This window comes from Lagenorhynchus albirostris, chromosome 9 (genome assembly GCF_949774975.1).
Source record: "Lagenorhynchus albirostris chromosome 9, mLagAlb1.1, whole genome shotgun sequence".
Lineage (NCBI taxonomy): Eukaryota > Metazoa > Chordata > Mammalia > Artiodactyla > Delphinidae > Lagenorhynchus > Lagenorhynchus albirostris.
The window spans coordinates 96,762,978-96,785,557 of NC_083103.1; the positions used below are offsets into that span (position 1 = coordinate 96,762,978).

General features: G+C 39.7%; 1 protein-coding gene across 3 annotated transcripts in view; it reads left to right on the forward strand.

The window, feature by feature from the left end:
• The first annotated feature begins 20,159 nt into the window (after positions 1-20,159).
• Positions 20,160-22,580, forward strand: part of LOC132526387 (tubulin-specific chaperone cofactor E-like protein) — a 162,747-nt gene continuing 160,326 nt past the window's right edge. For 2 of the 3 annotated variants that reach the window (XM_060160632.1, XM_060160628.1), the window contains exon 1: positions 20,160-20,327. The gene's annotated coding sequence lies outside the window, so the exon portion shown is untranslated. Of the gene's footprint in view, positions 20,328-20,627; positions 21,980-22,580 lie in introns of those variants that run through there. The other variant, XM_060160630.1, reaches the window with a different exon arrangement.

A 22,580-nucleotide genomic window follows, 5' to 3' on the forward strand; every position in this document is an offset into this window, starting at 1 on the left:
CATATAGACAGAGCTTAGTAAATAAGAAGGGCCCAAGAAATGGAAGAGATTGTGATGATGATGATGATGATGATGATGACGACGACAACGACCCTTTCCCAGGCTGCTACTATGCACTGCCATTAGCTGCATCCTCTTTCTGGTATTTATTATGCTACTGGAAAGGCTTTTCAGACTTTTCAAGCTGATCAAAATTTAATTCAGTAAAGCATTTACTGGCAAAATCTAACTTTTTTGTTTGTTTGTTTTTTTGCGGTACGCGGGCCTCTCACTGTTGTGGTCTCTCCCGTTGCGGAGCACAGGCTCCGGATACACAGGCTCAGCTTCCGTGGTTCACGGGCCCAGCCGCTCGGCGGCACGTGGGATTTTCCAGGATCCGGGCACGAACCCGCGTCTCCTGCATCGGCAGGCGGACTCTCAACCACTGCGCCACCAGGGAAGCCCTAAGTCTAACTTCTTGCACGTTAGGTGATAACCAGCCAGTATATTTTATTAATTAAGGTTTTCTGGTTTCAATTTCTAGTTGCACATTGTTGATCAGCAGAGAGCTGATTATACAGACTATACTGGGCCCCTGAAGAATTATTCTTACAGAGTTACCCTTTGGTGAGATGCTATTAGCTGAGATGGAAGGGCTTTATGAGAAACAACCAATGAATGTCACTAACTCTATTGTAAAGAATGTTTTTGAGGGCTTCCCTGGGGGCGCAGTGGTTGAGAGTCCGCCTGCCGATGCAGGGGACGCGGGTTCGTGCCCTGATCCGGGAAGATCCCACGTGCCGCGAAGCGGCTGGGCCCGTGAGCCATGGCCGCTGAGCCTGCGCGTCCGGAGCCTGTGCTCCACAACGGGAGAGGCCACAACAGTGAGAGGCCCGCGTACCGCAAAAAAAAAAAAAAACCCAACAACAAAAAAACAGAATGTTTTTGAGTCTGGTGATCACTGCATCACACAGTGTCCATTTTACCAGGCCTCTAGGGATAGAGCCATATCTGATCTTAGTGCCAAAAACAGCTTAAAAAATCCCTTGGGTACTTGGTTTTATCCTTTCAATGCTGTGAACTGACAAGGTTACTTCCCTTTGTTGAATGAATATCTGGAAAGCTCAATTTGAGGCCCAACTGTAAACTGTATGTCATCACACTGTGCATTTTATAAGCCTCACTTTGGAGTCCTCTTTGTTCTTGCCCTTGTTTTTTCTTCTTTCACCCTGCTTTTAGTTGGAAGAACATTCATGTATATAGGAATTATATATTCATATATAATTATATATAAGTGTATATATATATATATATATATATATATATATATACTTACATCTATACAATACAGTGCTCATACTAATCTATAAAAGAAATTATGCCAAGTGTCGTCACTCTGGGTTGTCTAAGTACTGATCAGCTTAAGGTAGACTGTTCTAGTGTTTTGTTTCTCCCATGGAGCCGTCATTGTCGAAATGCAGCTCTGAAAAAGGCAGTTAAATTATTAACTCCCATCTAGATCCTAAATAAGTGTTTTCCCCAGTACACCATTTATAATATACTGTTGCACCTCAGGAGTTGAGCTATTAAAGTGCTGCTTGAGACATGCTGGGAAAACTCTGGAAAATAACTTGCTAAAAGAAAAACAGTTGAGGAAAGCAATTGGATGTTCCATTTTGCTGGTGGGATACTATCTGGGATGGGGTGATACTGTTTATGTGTAGGCAGAAATCTGTTCCATATGCTGAAAGAAAGACAAAATCAGTCCCAATCTGAGCCATAGGCAGTGGCACTCAGCAGATAATTTATGCAGCAGAGAGTCAAGGACCCTTACTTTGCAATCATTGTCATCTTTATGCACGAAGGACCACCAGTACATTTTCTGCCTTCCTTTCGCTCTCTGGTGTGTCAGTTTTTTTAAAAATTATATATATTAAGCCTTGCCATAGGTTCAAAGGTACATCTTAACTCACTCAAATCACTTGTCTTGTCTCTGACTGAGAAGAGTGCACATAATTCAGCATTATTACCAAAAGTGAGACGACAGGCCTCGATCAAACCTTGCAGAGTCCCCTCTTTTAGGAAAAGCACGTTGAGGCTTCTCTCCCCCAGGACTGTTTTGCTTCATAACTCTCTTGGTAATTCTGTCAAAATATGCTTTTTTCAATTCTTTCTAGGCCAAATCCTGGTGAGGTGCTGTGGAGATGGGTGTAATTTCACGAGGGAAAAGCATTAATTTTTTACCTGAAAGAAAGCTGAGGAAAGGTCACTTCTCTCATGCCTTCATTTTCCTCGAAATGCTGAATTGCATTTCTTTCTTTTTAAATTGCAGAATTAATGAGGAGAAGGGAAGAGTGGTCTGGTGGAAGAAAAGTCCACAGACAAGTTTCTCGGGAACAGAATCAACTGCCATAAAACACAGAAATCTCCATTCTTCCCTGACGAAGCTCAGACACTGGCTTGGGCCTTAGTCCCTTCAGGACACATTGTCTTGATAAGGGGTGACCGCCAAATGGTTAAAATATAGGCTCTGGAGTCAGGCTCCTGGGTTGAAATTCCAACTCGACCACGTTTTATTTTGTGATGCTCAACGAATCCCTGCCCTTAATTTCACTAAGCCTCATTTTTCTCAACTATACAATGAAAATGATACTAAGAGTACCTACCTCATAGGACCGCTGTCGGATTAAGTGAGACAATTTCATGAAGCACTGAGTATAGTACCTGAATATGAAGTACCAAAAGATATTAGCCGTTATTATTTATAGGATTAAAATCATTTTAAGTTTGGTAGATTCACAAACTTTTACTTATACAAATTCTTTTTTAATGAGAAAATATTCTTCATGCTCCCACATAATAGGATCACAGCTAGACATTTAGTATTGAGTAATCAAGAATTAGTATTTTTAAAATTGCAAATCTTGACACATTTTTTAAAAGTAGCACATGTGTATTTGAGAATTGTTGTTTATTCAGGGTTTGGAGCACACAGGGATTTGCAGACCCCTGGTAAATTATTCTCCAGGACCCACAGAGTCTCAGTCTGTGGCTAAGGAAACCTTGTCTCCCTGTCATTGTCTGTTTTGGGGAACAGTAGTGTTCAGTGACATGTTATAAGGTATTTCATGACAGAGGTCTCTGAGGCCAAACATGTTTGGAACATGCTGCATGAAATAAAGTTAAACTATTTTCTCTACTGCACAGCGTTTTGGACCATTTATAAGGAGAATAGCACAGTGACTCTCCAAGAGGGTAATAGAAGATGCTGTTTTTCCCATTTTTGACAAAGGCTGTGTGTGTGCGTGTGTGTGTCTGTGTGTGTAAAAGCACCTGCAGCAATTTGGGCACTTGAGGGCTTCCAAACTCACCTTTACCAAACCTTCTTTCACTGGCAGGGTCCTCAGCTCACATATGCTTAGTGGCTTATAAAATTTCCCTGCTGCTTTCCTACTGTCACTAACCTCCATGTTACATGCTTCAGAACTGCTTTTTTTCTTAAGATGCTACAGTCCTTTAAATAGGCTCCCCAAAGTGCTGCCTCGCTCTCTGAGTTTATAAGTTCTTCTATGAAGAAAGTTGGGGAAAGTTCCCATGGTGTGAACTAGAGGGGTCTGATACCTATCCTGTGTGAACATCCTTTCCCGCACCACAACATAGTGACTCAGATGGTCTATGCACCTTAACTCTTATCCACCTCCAGGCAAGTTTGCCTCCTATCCCAGAAGCTGGGGAAATCTTTTCTCCACTTCTTTCTGGCATGCTTTAATTCCAGTGTCTTCTTACCCTATAAGAATACCAACTTCTCATACCATAAGACTCCCAGCAACCTGTTCCAGAGTTTCTTAAGTGAGCAAATATAAACCTTTTCCCCATTTGTTGTTTGTTAAACAAATATTTATAGGGTGTCTTTCTGAGCTGGGTATCTGTGGAGACAGAGATAAGTGTATTTTGGAGGTATTGATAGATAACATTTGGTAGAGTCCAGAATAAATTCCATGTTACTGGCTTTGGCAATTGGTGTAGAAAGTGGTGCTGTTTACTAAGATAGGGAAGGCTAGATTAGGAGGGTTTGGAGGACAGAGACTGAGTTTCCTTTGGGCACGTTAAATTTGAGACATCTAAGGACAACTTACATGGAAATATTAAAAAGGCAGTTGAATATGCAGGTCTAGGGGCTCAGAGATGTCTGGGCTGGTAATTCATCAGCATGAAGATGTTATTTAAATAAGGGCAATAGATGACATGATCTAGGGAGAGACTAGAGGGGGAAAGGAAAGAAGAGGCCTTGGAAATAAACCCTGAGAAACTCTAACATTTGGAGGTAGAGTAGGGGAGGATAAACTAGTCAAGGAGACTAAGAAGGAGCAGCCAGTGTGAAAGAGGAAAACTAAATGATGCCCCAGAGGCCAAAAAGGAGGGAGAGGTTAAGTGAAGCAAATGCTACTATGAATTTAAAATGAAAACAGAAGTATCCATTGGTGGCCTTCACAAGAATGGTTTCAGTGGAGGGCAGTGGAAAAAGAATTCAGAATGGAGTAAACCGAAGAGTGAATATTGAAAGAAGCAGAGGCGTACGTATGTGTGTACATGGCTATAGCAAACTGATTTTATAAGGTGTCTCAAGGAAGTTAGAGAATTTTGGTGGAAGAGGCAGTACGCGGCATCATCCCAACCAGTCGCACCTAGGCCATTAGGTGGCATATGGTTCGGGTCCTGGCCAAGCATCAGCTGTGAAGTGATAGAGGCAGAGTGGAATTCTATAAATGCAGTGCCTGTTCTGTGTCAGACCCAGGCAGGACTCTGGAGGGAAGGATGGCGGCCAGTAACCCAGCCCCTGATTTCCAGGAGGTGATGGTTGCTGGGGCAGGAGCCATGTGGCTGTCAGGGTCTTGATGCTCCGGCCGGGTGTCAGGCCTGAGCCTCTGAGGTGGGAGAGCCAAGTTCAAGACATTGGACCACCAGAGACCTCCCGGCCTCACGTAATATCAATCGGCAAGAGTTCTCCCAGAGATCTCCCTCTCAACGCTAAGACCTAGTTCCACTCAACGACCAGCTAGCTCCAGTGGTGGACACACCATGCCAAACAACTAGCAAGACAGGAACACAACCCCACCCATTCGCAGAGAGGCTGTCTAAAATCATATTAAGTTCACAGACACCCCAAAACACATCATTAGATGCAGTCCTGTCCACCAGAAAGACAAAATCCAGCCTCATCCACCGGAACACAGGCACCAGTCCCCTCCACCAGGAAGCCTACACAACCCACTCAACCAACCTTACCCAATGGGGGCAGACAGCAAAAACAACAGGAACTACGAACCTGCAGCCTGCGAAAAGGAGACCCCAAACACAGTAAGTTAAGCAAAATGAGAAGACAGAGAAACAAACAGCAGATGAAGAAGCAAGGTAAAAATCCATCAGACTGAACAAATGAAGAGGAAATAGGCAGTCTACCTGAAAAAGAATTCAGAGTACTGATAGTAAAGATGATCCAAAATCTTGGAAATAGAAGGGAGAAAATACAAGAAATGTTTAACAAGGAACTAGAAGAACTAAAGAGCAAACAAACAATGATGAAAAAACAAAAAAAGAAATTAAAAATTCTCTAGAAGGAATCAATAGCAGAATAACTGAGGCAGAAGAACGGATAAGTGACCTGGAAGATAAAATAGTGGAAATAACTACTGCAGAGCAGAATAAAGAAAAAAGAATGATAAGAATTGAGGACAGTCTCAGTGACCTCTGGGACAACATTAAATGCACCAATATCCGAGTTATAGGGGTCCCAGAAGAAGAAGAGAAAAAGAAAGGGTCTGAGAAAATATTTGAAGCGATTATAGTTGAAAACTTCCCTAACATGGGAAAGGAAATAGTCAATTAAGTCCAGAAAGCACAGAGAATCCCATACAGGATAAATCCAAGGAGAAGCATGCCAAGACACATATTAATCAAACTACCAGAAATTAAATACAAAGAAAAACTATTAAAAGCAGCAAGGGAAAAGCAACAAATAACATACAAGGGAATCCCCCATAAGGTTAACAGCTGATCTTTCAGCAGAAACTCTTCGAGCCAGAAGGGAGTGGCAGGACGTATTTAAAGTGATGAAAGGGAAAAACCTACAACCAAGATTACACTACCCAGCAAGGATCTCATTCAGATTCGACAGAAAAATTAAAACCTTTACAAACAAGCAGAAACTAAGAGAATTCAGCACCACCAAACCAGCTTTACAACAAATGCTAAAGGAACTTCTCTAGGTAGGAAACACAAGAGAAGGAAAAGCCCTACAAAAACAAACCCAAAACAATTAAGAAAATGGTAATAGGAACATACATATCAATAATCACCTTAAATGTAAATGGATTAAATCCTCCAAGAAAAGACCTAGACTGGCTGAGTGGATACAAAAACAAGACCCGTATATATGCTGTCCACAAGGGACCAACTTCAGACCTAGGGACACATACAGACTGAAAGTCAGGGGATGGAAAAAGATATTCCATGCAAATGGAAATCAAAAGAAAGCTGGAGTAGCAATTCTCATATCAGAAAATTGACTTTAAAAATAAAGACTACTACAAGAGACAAAGAAGGACACTACATAATGATCAAGGGATCAATCCAAGAAGAAGATATACACATTGTACACATTGTGAATATTTATGCATCCAGCATAGGAGGAGGCAAATGCTAACAGCCATAAGAGGGGAAATCCACAGTAACACAATAATAGTGGGAGACTTTAACACCCCACTTTCACCAATGGACACACCATCCAAAATGAAAATAAATAAGGAAACACAAGCTTTAAATGACACATTAAACAAGATGGACTTAATTGATATTTATAGGACATTCCATCCAAAAACAACAGAATACACATTTTTCTCAAGTGCTCATGGAACATTCTCCAGGATAGATCATATCTTGGGTCACAAATCAAGCCTTGGTAAATTTAAGAAAATTGAAATTGGACCATGGAGTCTAAATTGTATAGCACTAACCATAATGGCTGGTACACAGTGGTGGGTACACAATAATGAACAAATAAAAAACATACATCTCCCCTTACATGACTTCCACAATTCATTTATACATCCTCAACATAATTGAAAAGTTTAAGTTTGTGAGTGGAGAGAATATTTTGGCAGGAACTGAGGTTCTGTAAATTCTTGAGTCTTATCCTGCTCTACCCATCTAACCAACTGTTCACTTCCCTTTCCCCATTATGGTATTTGATGTACATATATACTAAGTATATATGCATATATATATATACATACCTACATACATATGCATATATTCATATAAGAGACAAAGACATTCTTTACTTCTGTGAGGCCTCTGCCTTAAATGTTTTCTTTGAGGAATTTGGGGTCTAATGGGGGTCACATATATAATAAGTTACCTGTTAAAAGCTGTAATAAAAGAATATGAAAAGTTCTTGGGAGCATAATGGAAGGAGCAATTTAAATCTGTCTGGTGGGTGGGGATGTCTTCACAGAGGAATTGACATATGAGCTCAAAATTAAGAGACAAAAGGTTTCATTTAACCTTTGTTCCAAAGAAACTCACTTAAGAGAATAGAAAGAACTTATACTAAGAACTAACATTTATTGAGTGTTTACTATCTACGAGGCTCTAAGCACATTACACACTTTAGCCATTTCATCTATGAATAGGGTCTGTTTTTATTCCTATTTTTCTGGTGAGGATTAGGGAGGTTGATTACTCTGCTTACTGAGAGGCCCAAGTGGGACTCAAGTCCGGGTCTCGCTGATGCTCAAGCCCGTGAAGTGGGATTAGCACTAGCAAAGGCCCAGGAAACGTGAAAGTACATCAGGTGCCCGTGAAAGAGAGCAGACTGGGCAAGGGTGGGGGAAGAGGAGAGGAGTATGGCAGGGGCGGGAGTAGAGGAACAGAAGGAGAGCCAGGAAAACCAGGCTGTGCCCAGATTCTAGTCCTCAACTAGGGGTGAGTTCCAGTTATCTATTTCTGTACAACAAGCTACCCGAAACTTAGTGACATAAAACAACCATTTTATCATGCTCACAGATGTGGCAGGTCAGGAATTCAGAGAAGACACAGTGGGATGACTTGTCTCTGCTCCATGATGCCTGGGGCCACAGCCAGAAATACTCAAATCCTGCGGGTGACTCAATGCTGGGGGCTGGAAACATGTGAAGCCTCGTTCACTCACATGTCTGGCAGCTGATGTAATTATCTGAGACCTTAGCAGGGCTGTTGGGATACCCTCATATGACCTCTCTCTGTGCCTCCACTGGCTTCCTCACAGCCTGGTAGCTAAGTTGTCAGCACACGTGTCTCAGGAGAACATGAGAGCAGTACGTGGCGTTTTACTCCACTGATTGAGGCAGTCACAAAGGCTCTCCAGGTCCAAGGAGAGAGGATGAAGACCCCGCCAGTCAATGGAAGGAGGGTCAAAGAATTTGTGGCCTATTTTAAAACTACCACAGAGTCAGTGAATCAGATCATTAAATAGGAGAGACCTTTCATTTCATGGAAAGCCAGTCTACTAGCACTGAGGTGATGTCTACTGCTATACAAATTTTACATGTAAAATGTATGGAATTATGCTACCTGCTCTTCCAAAGTTCTCCCTGAACCTTTCTTTTTCTCATTGACTTTTCTGTAGTCTACCTTACTTCCCTCATTTACAGTTTTACATGAGACGAGCCAGGTTTAAATGAGTCACATAGGAGAACCTTGAAGATTTTTAGACACAACTAGCTGTAAAATTCTAACAAATAAATAATAACATAACAAGAAAATTTTATATTGAAGAGGATTACTTTCCTAGTGCCTTAATAGTTGGCTGAATCTTTTGGATAAACATCATGTACAATCTGTTTAATTGCATTCAGTGTTATTTCAAAATTGGTATAATGTTTTTAAATGACATATTCACAGAGTTCAATGGAGCCTCCAGAGGTAGGTGAGCAACTAAACCCTCCGAAACAGATGGATACATTTGAGCAATATTTAATCTTAATGGAAAGCCACGTTTACCTATGACAAGTTCCTGGCTTGGAGGCAATGCTTACTGTGATACAACTTTGCTGAGTTAAATGTTTACAGAGAGTAGAGAACGACAGGGTAGCCAAGCAGCTGCTTTATTGTGAACCCGCATTTAAAACATGCCTCAGAACACTTGATTAAATGTTTTCTGCACCCTCATTTGAGTCTACAAGTGGTTCTTTAGAGAGTAACTTAATAGTACAATTAGTAGTTGAATTATGTTCTAATATTATTCATTAATTCATTTATTCCACCAATTTTGTTGACGAACTACCATGGCCAACTCTTGAGCTAGTTACTGAGTGTTACCAGCAAACTATAGATGTAGAAGTATGTCAATTTTAGAGAGATTCCCCTTTTAAATGATTAATCCTTACTGGAGAAAAATGACTTGAGTTTGCATAAAATTTTATCTTTAGAAGCTAAATGAGTAAGTGCATGAAAAGCTAAGAATAATATCTGGCTCTAGCAAGAGCTCACTGCATGTTTAGCTCTGTTATTAAGCTTAAAATGCTCACTAAAATTCTCTCAAGTTCCCGTATCTATTGACACTATATTTCTTGCATAAGTCAAAGATTAGTAAAATTCCCAATATCTCTCATGAACATAGATGCAAAAACCTTCAACAAGATATCAGCAAATCATATCTGACAATATATAAAAAGAATTAAACACCACAATCAAGTGCAGTGCAAGGCTGGTTTAACGTTTAAAAATCAATTAATGTAGTTTCCATTGTATGGATGTTTCACTTCCTTGGTTAAATTTATTTCTAAGCATTTTACTAGTTTTAGTGCTATTGTGAATGGGATAGTTTTCTTTATTTCTTTTTCAGATATTTTATTGTTACTGTATAGAAACACAACTGATTTTTGTACAATTTTATATCTTGCAACATTACTGAATTTGTTGATTAGTTCTAACAGTTTTTTGGTTGAGTCTTAGGACTTTCTATATATAAGATCACATCACCTGCAAATAATGACAATTTAACGTCTTCCTTTCCAATTTTGTTGCCTTTATTTTGAGTGATTGCTCTAGCTAGGACTTCTAGTATTATGTTGAATAAGAGAATGTGCACTCTTGTCTTATTCCTGATCTCAGAGGAAAACCTTTTAGCCTTTCACTGTTGAGTATGATGTTAGCTGTGGGTATGTCATATTATTTATTTTATTACATTTATTTATTATATTGAGGTATGTTCCTTCTATACCCAACTTATTGAGGGTTTTTATAATGCAGGATGTCATATTTTGTTAAATGCTTTTTTTTGCATCTATTGAGATGATCATGTGATTTTTATCTTTCATTCTATTAATGTGATGTATCACATTTATTGATTTGCATAAGTTGAACCATCCTTGAAACCCAGTGATAAATTCCACTTGATCATGGTGTATGATCCTTTTAATGTGTTGTTGAATTCAGGTTGTTAATATTTTGTTAAGAATTTTTGCATCTATATTCAGCATGGATATTGGTCTATAGTATTCTTTTCTTGTAGTATCCTTAACTGGCTTTGATATCAGGATAATTCTGTTCTTGTAAAATGAGTTTGGGAGTGTTCCCTCCTCTTCAATTTTTTGGAAGCATTTGAGAAGAATTGGCCTTAATTATTCTTTAAATGTTTGATAAAATTCAACAGTGAAACCATGTGGTCCTGGGCGTTTTGTGTTGAGAAGTTTTTGATTTCTGATTCAATTTCCTTTTTGGTCTGTTCAAATTTCCTGTTTATTCACGATTTGGTCTTGGTAGTTGTATATTTCTAGAAATTTATCCACTTGGGGAGATAAATTTATCCAATTTGTTGGCACATAATTGTTCATAGTAGTCTTTTATGATCCTATATATTTCTGTGGTATCAGTTGTAATAACTCCACTTTCATTTCTGATTTTAGAAGTTTGTGTCTTCACTCATTTTTTCTTAGTCAAACCAGCTAAAGGTTTGTCAATTTTGTTTATCTTTTAAAAAAAATCAGTTCTTAGTTTTCTGGATCTTTTCTATTGTTTTTCTGGTCTCTATTTCACTTATTTCTGCTCTGATCCTTGTCAGTTCCTTCCTTGTGCTAACCTTGGGCTTAGTTGTTATTCTTTTGCTAATTCCTTGAGGTATAAGGTTAGGATGCCTATTTGAGACTTTTCTATTTTCTTAATATATGAATTTATCACTACAAACTTTCCTGTAAGAACTGCTTTTGCAGCATCCTATAGGTTTTAGTATATTGTGTTTTGATTTTCATTTATTTTGAGACATTTTAAAATTTCCTTTTGATTTTTTCTTTGACCCATTAGTTAGATGTTTAGGAGTATGTTGTTTAGTTTACACATGCTTGTAAATTTTCCATTTTCCTCTTGTTGTTGATTTCTAGTTTCACATAACTGTGGTTAGAAAAGATACTCGGTATGATTTTGATCTTAAATTTGCTAAGACTTGTTTTGCGGCAATGAAATCTACAAGACTTGATGAAAAAAACTGAGGAAGACACACACAAAAATGTAAAAATATCCTGTGTTCATGGATCAAAAGAGTCAATATTGTTAAAATGTCCTACTACCCAAGCCATCTATAGACTCCAAATAGCCAAAGCAACACTGAAAAAGAAGAACAAAGCTGGAGGCACCACAGGTCCTGATTTCAAACTATATTACAAAGCTATAATAATTACAACAATATGGTACTGGCATAAAAATAGACACACAGACCAACAGGACAGAATAAAGAGCCCAGAAATAAACCCCTGCACTTATGGCCAACTAATATTTGACAAGATAACCAAGAATATACAATGGGGAAAGGCTAGTCTCTTCAACAAATGGTGTTGGGAAATCTGGATATACAGAAAAATGAAATTGGACCCCTATCTTACACCATACACAAAAATCAACTCAAACTGGATTAAAGACTTAAACATAAGACCTGATATTGTAAACCTCCTGGAAGAAAACATAGGAAAGAGGTTCCTTGATCTTGGCAATGATTTTTTTATGTTCTAGCACAAGCACAAGCAACAAAATAAAAAAATCAACAAGTGGGACTACGATTAACTAAAAAGCTTCTATACAGCAAAAGAAACAATGAACAAAATGAAAAGGCAACCTACAGACTAAGACATTTGCAAACCACATATCAAGTAAGAGGTTAATATTCAAAATTTAAAATAACTCATACAAATCAATAAACAAAAATCAAACAATCTGATTTAAAAATTGGCAGAAAACTTGAACAGGCATTTTTCCCAACGGACATCTATTTTTCCAAAGAAGACATCCAAATGAACAACAGGTACCTGGAAAGATACTCAACACCACTAATCATCAGGAAAATGCAAATCAAAATCACAATGAGATATCACCTAACATTTGTTAGAATGACTATTATCAAGAAGATAAGAGATAACAAGTGTTGGTGAGGATGTGAAGAAAAGGTAACCCTTGTGTACTGTTGGTGGGAATGTAAATTGGTTCAGCCACTAGGGAAAACAGTATGGAAATTCCTCAAAAAATTAAAAATCAAACTACCATATGATCCAGCAATCTCATTTCTGGGTATTTAGCCAAAGGAAATGAAAACAGGATATCAAAAAGATACCTGCACTCCCATGTTCATTGCAGCATTATTCACAGTAGCAAAGATATGTAAACAACCTAAGTGTCTGTCAATGGATAAATGGATACAGAAGATGTGGTGTACATATACACAATGCAATATTATTCAGCCATGAAAAAGAAGGAAGTCCTGCATTTGCAACAGCATGGATGAAACTTGAGGGTGTTATGCTAAATGAGATAAGCCAGACAGTGAAAGACAAATAATGTACGATATCACTTATATGTGGAGTTTGAAAAAGCCAAACTTGCAGTAGAAACAGAGAGTAAAATGTTGGTTACCAGGGGCTGGGGAGTGGGGGAATTAAGGAGATGTTATTTAAGGGTACTTAAACTGGCAACTAGAAGATGAATATGCTCTGGAGATCTAGTGCTCAGAAAAGTGATTATAGTCAACAATACTGTATTCTAAACTTTAAAGTCGCAAAGAGACTAAATCTTAACTGTCCTCACCACAAAAAAAGAAGTGATAATTATGTCAGATGATGGCGGTGTTAGCTAACGCCATGGTGGTAAACATATTGCAATATATAAATGTATCAAATTAACACTTACACAATGTTGTATGTTATTATATCTCAATTAAAAACATCAATTAATGTAATCTGTCATATCAATGGACTAAAGAAATTAGAAAATATTTTAAACTGAATGATAATGCTGCATATCAAAACTATGGCAATCAACTAAAGCTGTATGTAGAGGCAAATATGTAGTTCTAAATGCATTAGAGAAAAGAAAAAAGTTAGAAAAAGAACAGTAAATTATACCCAATAAGAGCAGAAGGAAGAAAATAATAAAGAAATAAGTAGAAAATAATAAAACAGGGAAAAGTATAACAGAGAGATTCAACAAAACCAGTAATTGATTTTCTCAGAAGACCAAAAAAAAATGGTGAGATTAATCAAGGAAAAAGACAGGGCACAAGTAACCATTACCTAGAATAAAAATGAGATGTCACTATAGGTCCTGTAGCTCTGACAAAGATAATAGGATATCATGAACAACTTTATGCTAAAACATTTAAAAACTTAAACGGAGTGAGTGAACAAATTCCTGGAAAACTACATCTTAACTAAAATGGGTGTAAGGAAGAGTAGGAAAATTTGAATAATGCCTAACTATGAAATAAATTGAATCTGTAATTGAAAACTTTTCATATAAAAAAAAAGAGTTTTTCATATAAAAAACTCTAGGTCAAAATGGCTTTACCAGAGAACTCAAACAATCATCTAAGGAACAAATGATGCCAATATTACACAAATTTTTGCAGGGAATAGAAAAAGAGAGAATACTTTTTTTAAAATTTTTAAATTTAATTTTATTTTTTATACAGCAGGTTCTTATTAGTTATCTATTTTATACATATTAGTGTGTATATGTCAATCCCAATCTCCCAATTCATCCCACCACCACCACCACCCCCCGTCACTTTCCCCCCTTGGTGTCCATACGTTTGTTCTCTACATCTGTGTCTCTATTTCTGCCCTGCAAACTGGTTCATCTGTACCATTTTTCTAGGTTCCACATATATGCGTTAATATACGATATTTGTTTTTCTCTTTCTGACTTACTTCACTGAAAAAGAGAGAATACTTTTCAACTAATTTTATCAGATCAACAAGAAAAAGACAAACTCAGTAGAATAAAAGGACATATACTCTTCATGAAAGAGAATATCAATTGGCCAATAAGCATAGGAAGAGATACTCAACCACCTTATCATTAAGGAAATGCAAATTAAAACGAAATAAGATACTACTACACAAGCATCAAAATGACTAAAATTAAAAAGACGCACAATACCAAGTATTGATAAAGACGTGGAACAATTGTAACTCATACACTGCTGTCAGAAGTGTAAATTGGCACAGGCACTTTGGAAAACTGTTTGGCAGTATAATCCAAAGTTGCACTGCCCAATATAGTAGTAGTAATAGTACCACATTTGGTTACTGAACACTTAAGAAGTAGTAATAATAGTTAGTACCACTTTTGCTTATTGAACACTTAAGAGGTAGTAGTAATAGTTAGTACCACATTTGGTTACTGAACACTTAAGCTGTGGATAGTACAAATTGTAATAGGGTAAAATACACACTGAATTTTGAAGATTCAATATATGAAAGAATGTAAAATACCTAATTAATAATTTTCATATTGATGACATTAAAATGACATTTTGGATATATTGGAGTAATAAAGTACATGATTAATATTCATGTTTTAAGTTTTTAATGTGGCTACTAGAAAATTTTAAATTACATATGTGACTTGACTTGCACTATATTTCTACTAGACAGTGCTGATCTAAAGCTGTGACCCATCAATTTTACTCCTGAGTATATTCCCAACAGAAGCGTGTATATATGTGCACTAAAAATTAAGTACAAGAATGTTCATAGCAGCATTATGCATAATAGTCAAAAGCCTGAAACAACCCAAACATCCTTCAGTAGTGGAGCAGATAAATTGTGGTGGATTATAATATGAAATACTATTTAACAACAAAAATGAATAAACTTCAGCTATAGGCAACAACGTGGAAGATTCACCATGTTAAGTGAAGGAAGTCATCTCATTTGATTTCATTTATATAGTTTAAAAATGGAAAAATAAGCTACAATATTAGAAGAATAGTAGTTAACTTTGGGGAGAATGGTGGTGTAGTTACTGGGGGAAGACTTTGGGAAACTGGCCTTGTTCTATGACTTGACAGGCTGGTGGCTACATGGGTTTTTGCTTTGTGATAATTCATTGAACTGTTCATGTATGTACAGTTTTCTCTGTGTATATTATACACACAGAAATATAAAAACTAAGAGCGTTTAGTGACGTTTCCAGCAATTTGTTACAAATGATCTTAATAAATGTAAAGCCTCCTTGATACTTAAGCTTCTTACGACTGATCCATTTATGCACATAGCAGAACTAATTGTTTTTTTTAAGACCATATTCTGCCCAGTAAGAAGATCCTAATGCTTTCTAAGTAGTTCCAGGTATGAGTCTCCAGGTTAAACTAAAAATATTTCTGCCTTTTGCTTGGTCATTAAGCTTGGCATGACAGTCCATTTCCTGACAGATACGTCAATAATGTTGACCAAAATAAAATACAGAATCTCAGAACTGCAGAATTTAAAGCTGTAATGTAGGCTAAAAGTTTTTTGAGTAGTGATTTCTCTGGGAATCTCATGGAAACTATGGTACTTCCTCTTGAAAATATATACATGTAAAATATTATATGTATTCACCATGGTTGTTTATCCAATTCAGGTTATCAGACAGTTAAAGCTCTAAGTCAGAAAGAGATCAAGTGACATGGCTGGTTAGTGGGAAAACCAGGACTAGCATTGCAGACTCTCAATTTCGAAACCAGCCATTATTCTTTCAAGTGAAGCAGTTGTTTTTCTCTTCCCCTGTGTTCCCATTTGTGTACTGATGCTGTTCATACTGAATTCTCATATAATTCTGTCCTTATCCTTTTGCCTACTTGGGAGAGGTCTTCAGCTAAGAAGATGACTCCCTAAATCCCCTTTTAAATAATAGACATTTAACTGTCCTATATCACTGTTATTTGGGCATATGCATTATCTTTCCAACTACATTTTAGGGACGATGCCTTATCCGTCTTCGTTTTCCCAAACCACCTAGCTAGGTGAAAGACATACATCCATTATAAAATAACCATTTGTTGAATTAGAAGAACATGCAAAAATCTGACTGAAACTTCCTGTTGAACTATAGCCCATCATTACTATATCCCATTATTATGAACTCAGATTCTGGTGTCAGACTGACCTAAATATGAATTCAGCCTCTGCCATTTACTAGCTGTATGTTGCTGAGTATATCACTTAACCTGAGTCTTAATTGGCAAATCTGATGGCACCAAATGTACTTCACAAAAATCATTGTAAGGGACTTCCCGGGTGGCGCACTGGTTATGAATCTGCCTGCCAACGGAGGGGACACAGGTTCAAGCCCTGGTCCGGGAAGATCCCACATGCCACGGAGCAACTAAGCCCGTGAGCCACAACTACTGAGCCTGTGTGCCACAACTACTGAAGCCCGCGCGCTTAGAGCTCATGCTCCACAACAAGAGAAGCCAACGCAATGAGAAGCCTGTGCACTGCAATGAAGAGTAGCCCCCGCTCGCCACAACTAGAGAGAAAGCCCATGCGCAGCAACGAAGACCCAATGCAGCCAAAAATAAATTAATCAATTTAAAAAAATCTTTGTGAGGATTAAAGGAAATAATCTATGTGAAATATCTCGAGCATGTTTGGCACATAATAAAAACTCAGAAAGTAGCTATGATTATTGTTATAGCATACTCAGCCCTGAATTAAAGAGCTGGATGGAGGACCGTAGACTTAGAATCTTAGAATTGGACTAGTTGACTAGTTAACTAGTCCAACTGATCCAGGAATTATTTATACACCATTCTAACAGATTTCCCCTTTGCTTAACCTATCCCATTCTTTGCTTAACCTATCCCAGTAACGGTGAATTCATTAGAACCCACTAAAGCACTCCAATTCTTCAGAAGTTCTTCCTTATTATTAGCTTGAACTATATGAAATTGCTGTTTGTAGGTCAAAACAATTAAATTACCAACAATTTCTACTAAAATGACCAGAAATTTGCCTTTCTGTTACTTTCTCTCATTTTACTTCCCTATCAACTGTCTCCTTGTCTATAACGGTCCTTTAGGGATAATAGGGAATCAACTGTGAACAAGATGGATCTAGCTCCTGCCTTCATTAAGGCTTATGTGCTAGTCAAGGAGACAAGAAAATAAGCAATTATATATAATTTTCAGTCTCAAGGAGGTGGAAGAATAATGTTTCAAGCAAAGGGTTCAGCGAAGCAAATTCCCAAAGAACTTACACATGAGGGCTTGAGAGTCTAGAGCAGCACTGCCCAAGAGAACTTTCTGTGATGATGAAAATAGTCTATATTGTCAGTGTCCAATATGATAGTCCTAGTCACATATAGCTACCGAGCACCTGAAATGTGGCTAGTGTTATGTGACTCAGGAAATGCAATTTTAATTCATTTAAATTTAAATAACCACATACGGCTAGTGCCTACCAGATTGAACAGGGCGGTGTAGAATAAGAGCAGACAGGGAAGAACACGATCACACATGAGTTTTAGAAAGATAATTCTGCCTATCTTGTGGAGATAGACCAGGGATAGGTAGAGACATTGATCTTGTCTTTAGGAGTTTGCACCATAAGGGGAGAGAAGGGAATGAAAGAAAAGTAAGTCAAGGATATCTCCAAGAAACATGGAAACACACACAGTCATCTCTCGATATCTGTGGGGGATTGTTCCAGGACCTTTGCAGACACCAAAATCCACAGATGCAGACACCAAAATCCATTTATATAAAATGGTGTAGTATTTGCAAATAACCCCCACACATCCTCCAGTATACTTTAAATCATCTCTAGATTACTTATATTACCTAATATAGTATAAGCGCTATGTAAATAGTGCCATGTAAATAGTTGCCTGTGCACAACAGATGCAAGTTTTGCTTTTTGGAACTTTCTGGAATTTTCTTTTTTCTGAATATTCTATTCTCTACCTGCGATTGGTTGAACCCGTGGATATCGAACCCCAGGGGTACGGAGGGCTGACTGTATCTAATCACACCCAATCATATACATTACTCATATATGTAGTTATATACATTGTACACAGAATTTGTTAACAGTAATGACCCACATTTCTTGCCTTTTTTCCTAGTTGCTCACAGGACATCTAACTTCCTGCATATTTCTGGGTGTCCCCAAGGGTACCTGAGCTCACAAGTAAGTCTATCAGTAAAGTATCCAGGCAGCATCCGCCTCACTCTTCTTCCTCTGTGCGTAGTCTACTCAGCTCTTCTCATGATCCTTGCCACTGAGGGGACTTTAGATGTTGGTTATGCCAACAATCCTGATGCTTCCAAAGCCATCCATCCTAAGGTGCCAGAAAGATGCTCTGTTCTCTGAAGAAGGAGGAGGGAGGCCCCCACCTCAGCCCCACTGCTTGGCTCACCCTCCCCGTGATCCTCAGAACAGTTTCTTTTCTTTTCTTTTTTTTTTTTTTTGCAGTACGCGGGCCTCTCACTGTTGTGGCCTCTCCCATTGCGGAGCACAGGCTCCGGACGCGCAGGCTCAGCGGCCATGGCTCACGGGCCCAGCCGCTCCGCGGCATGTGGGATCTTCCCGGACGGGGGCACGAACCTGTGTCCCCTGCATCGGCAGGAGGACTCTCAACCACTGCGCCAACAGGGAAGCCCCAGAACAGTTTCTTTAATCATCTCTTTCAGGCTTTTTTTTTTTTTCCCGAATTTCCCTAAGCCCTAACAATGGGACAAATCAAAACAAAATACAATAAGAGAAGTCAGTCCCCAGGAACTGCCACTGAGTCCCTTGTAAAGAATTTTGTCTTCCCCACTCTATGAACCAATAAATACACGTGCATGCACATCACAACTCCTCACCTGCTCCCTGACACACACTACACGAAAGCACACACAACTTATGCACGTAGACCTTGTCAACTCCTAGCTCTTCAGCTAGAATATCCTTATAAGGATGAATTCTCTTCAGGATCAGCCAGCATCATCCCTATTTCATGTACATTCCTGCAAAAGAAATGGTCAAAGAAGTACTAAGCAATCACAGCTAAACAGCTAAACATAACATGTATGGAGCTGGAGCAACAGTATGGCATAATGTGAAATGCATGGATTTGACTTTCGTGCCAGATTGACCTGAATTCCAATCTCAGCCTGGTAATTTTTACTAATGGTCTTGGGCAGATCACTTAACCTCTATGAAGTTCAGTTTTTAATTCTATAAAATACCTACTTTGGGAAGGTGGTAAAAATTAGAAGTAGCATATGTACAGTGCCTGTTATCTGGAAGGGGCTCAATAAGGGGAAGATGCTATTACTACGAAGGTGTTGGAGCACCAAAAGCTCAGGATGCCACAGGCCCTGTGAAGAGGACACAGAATGAAGGCCAGAGTGCTACCGCATCCTTACACAAAAGCATCTTGGGACTGTATTAGATTACAGCCTAGAGCTCGCTATTGAGGACACTGAAGACAGAGACAGTAAGTGAATTGATCAGGGTCACACGGCAAACTAGTGACAGAATCAGGACAAAATCCTAAGTAAGTCTGGAAGGTTCAACTTAATGCTCCTTTTCTGTAAGACAGCACCCTCGCAGAGGCCCGGGCTCTGCTCTGACCTGCCCCTATTCCACTCTGATTTGACAATTTGTACTCATCCTTTGCACCCAGGGTGTCCCCTCATGACGGGCAAGAGAAAGAGCAGATGAGGTGTGTTTCTAGGGTCGACCAGGCCGGCACAGACATCCCCGTCGCCATGGCAACCCCAGCTCGGTCGGGGAGGACCCGCTCCTCCGGCGCCCCCTCCCATTCACGCAGCGGACGTGACACGTGCGACGGGGTCACGTGTTGTTGTTGGGCCGGGAAAGCTGCTTCCGGGTCAATGCAGGACACTGGGCTCCGGCGGCCGGAGTGGGGGACGAGGTGAAGCGGATCCGGTCTGCAGCCGGCCGGGAGCAGGCCGGAGGCTGAGCGGCGGCCACGGCTGCGGCCGGGAGGGGGGAGGAGAGGCGCAGCCCGAGGAGCCGCCGCAGCAGCTCCCCCGCCTCCCGGGCTGAGGGGTGAGTGGAGCCCGGGCCTGCCGGCTCCGCCGGGTTCTCGAGGCCCGAGGGGCTCCCCTCCGGAGCCGGGTGCCGTACGAGGAAACAGCGGGAAGAAGTCGGAGCGGGACGAGGCCTGCGTGGGCGAAGGGGAGGATGGGACATCTGCCCGGTCGGAGGGAAGATGGGGCCGGGCCTGGGCTGAGGCGGCGCGGGGAGGGCCTGGGCTGGGAGAGGGAGTCGGGGCCCGGGTTGGAGGAGGGCGTCTGGGGGGAGCCTGTCCGAATTCCTGAGAATCCGGACTAATCACTGTGCCCCGGGGGCGTGGGGGATGAGGAGATGCCCCCTGGCTGGTAGGAGATGGAGACGACTCGGGGGCTGCTGGGGAAATAGGAAACTTGCTTCTGAACCACTGAAGCAAAAAAAAAAATCAAAAAATCAAAAATAAAATAAAGGACGTTTCCCGAGGGAGGTTTGGTGGGGCAAGGAGCGGACTGGCATTCCCAGGCTCTTGGGACTCTAGGCCTGCCCCTTCCGGGGGCTGGTAGAAGGATGCGGTAGTTTAATAAGGACTTTTGGGAGAATCATTTTGCCCCCAAGACAATTAACTGACAGTGAGGCGCTTGGAGTAGGATGGGGCCTGGGAGGAGGGTGCCCCGTCCTGGGATCTGGGAAAGGGGGAGGGTAAGAATCTGTGAGGAGCTTCATTCTTCGCTGAGAATGGGGAGTACAGAGTACAAGGTCCTCTTCTAGGGAGACATACTGGGAATTGGTGAAGTGAGAAGGAGATTTAATACTGTCTTCTCTTGGGGCACAGTGTTCTAGAAGTTGTAGTTCAGGAAAGTTGGTTGGAAGACTAGAACTGTTTATAGTCAGTGGAGGAAGGAGGAGCTCTACTCTGAAGGTTGCTAAGCTACCAGAAGCTTGTAGGCACCGCCTAGGTCTGTTGTTTGGGGAAGTTAGCAGTTCTTTCAGGTCCAGATACAGGTTTAGTTGAGGCATGTCCCCATTCTTTTTATGCTGCCCTGGAGCTCTTAAATTGGTTTCCACGAGTCCATCTTGAGCTAAGAGATTATGTGTAGGTTCGGAGGACTAATGAAGACATTCAGCCTTTGAGTCCTGAGGCATTTGACCTAAATCTCTAGGGTAGGGGCTTTCAAACTTTTTGCTCCATAGTTAGAAGTACATTTTACATCATGATCTAGTACATACCGACAAAAGTTTCACAAAGCAGTATTTACCCTTGTTACTTATGATGCATACTGATCATTTCTATTATTCATTCTTTTCCATTAAAAAATGCTGACTAAATCCACTAAATTGTTACGTGGGTCACAAGTTGCAGTTTGGCATGCACTCCCGCCAAGGCACATTTCTTTGGCTTCAATTAGTGTCTTCATGTATATTTCTAGAGAGCAAGGATGATTACAAGGAGATGGATGGGAGGTAGAGTGGAGCCCACCTGGTGCGACGGACTGCTTCATTTGTTTACATATTTATAAGGGGTAGCAAATTGTACCATAATCTTAACCTTTGATAGCTTAATGTTGCCTGATCATTTGTGAAATTTTTGAAATAAGTGTGTGCTTTAATTTTCTCTATCCTTTGCTGGGTCTGAGAAATATGAGAGGCCTAGTTCCATATAGTTGATTCATCCCTACAGCATCTTTAAGGTAATTTTATTTTAATCTTACAGTGTTAATACACTAATTTTGCTTTTCTGCTGTTTAAAAAATCTCAAGCTGAAACCCATACTTCCTTACTCCAATAATTAATGTATGGTATACTTTTTCTACATGATTAAAGGTGCAGGTTCATGGCTTTAGTAACTTAATCATAAACTTAAGTGTAACTTTGATTCAGTTAACATCTTAATTCCCCCCATAAAAATGGCGTTTTCGTCTGTTTATAAAATAGGTGAGGTCCTTGTATGAGTGGTAGTATAATAAATGTTAATGAGTGTTGGTAAACAAAGTGAGAGGCCTTCATGTGTTGCCATGTTTAAAGTCCTTTTAAAAGTTGTCACACAGCCTGTTGTTACAGGGCGTTGAGTGTCAAATGATGTTGCCTGACTTCAGTAGGTACATTTATAGGGTGTATTTAAGACCAGTTTAATAGTTTTAGTTTTTGTTGAGGATGCCTTTGTATTATTTGGAACATGGAATTCAAAGGCACAGCCATTAGGAAAGTATTGCCCAAATTAAAGTTTACCAGTGGGACCACATTCTTGATTAGATGCCTTATGAAAGCACTCTTATTATCTTCAAACTTTGT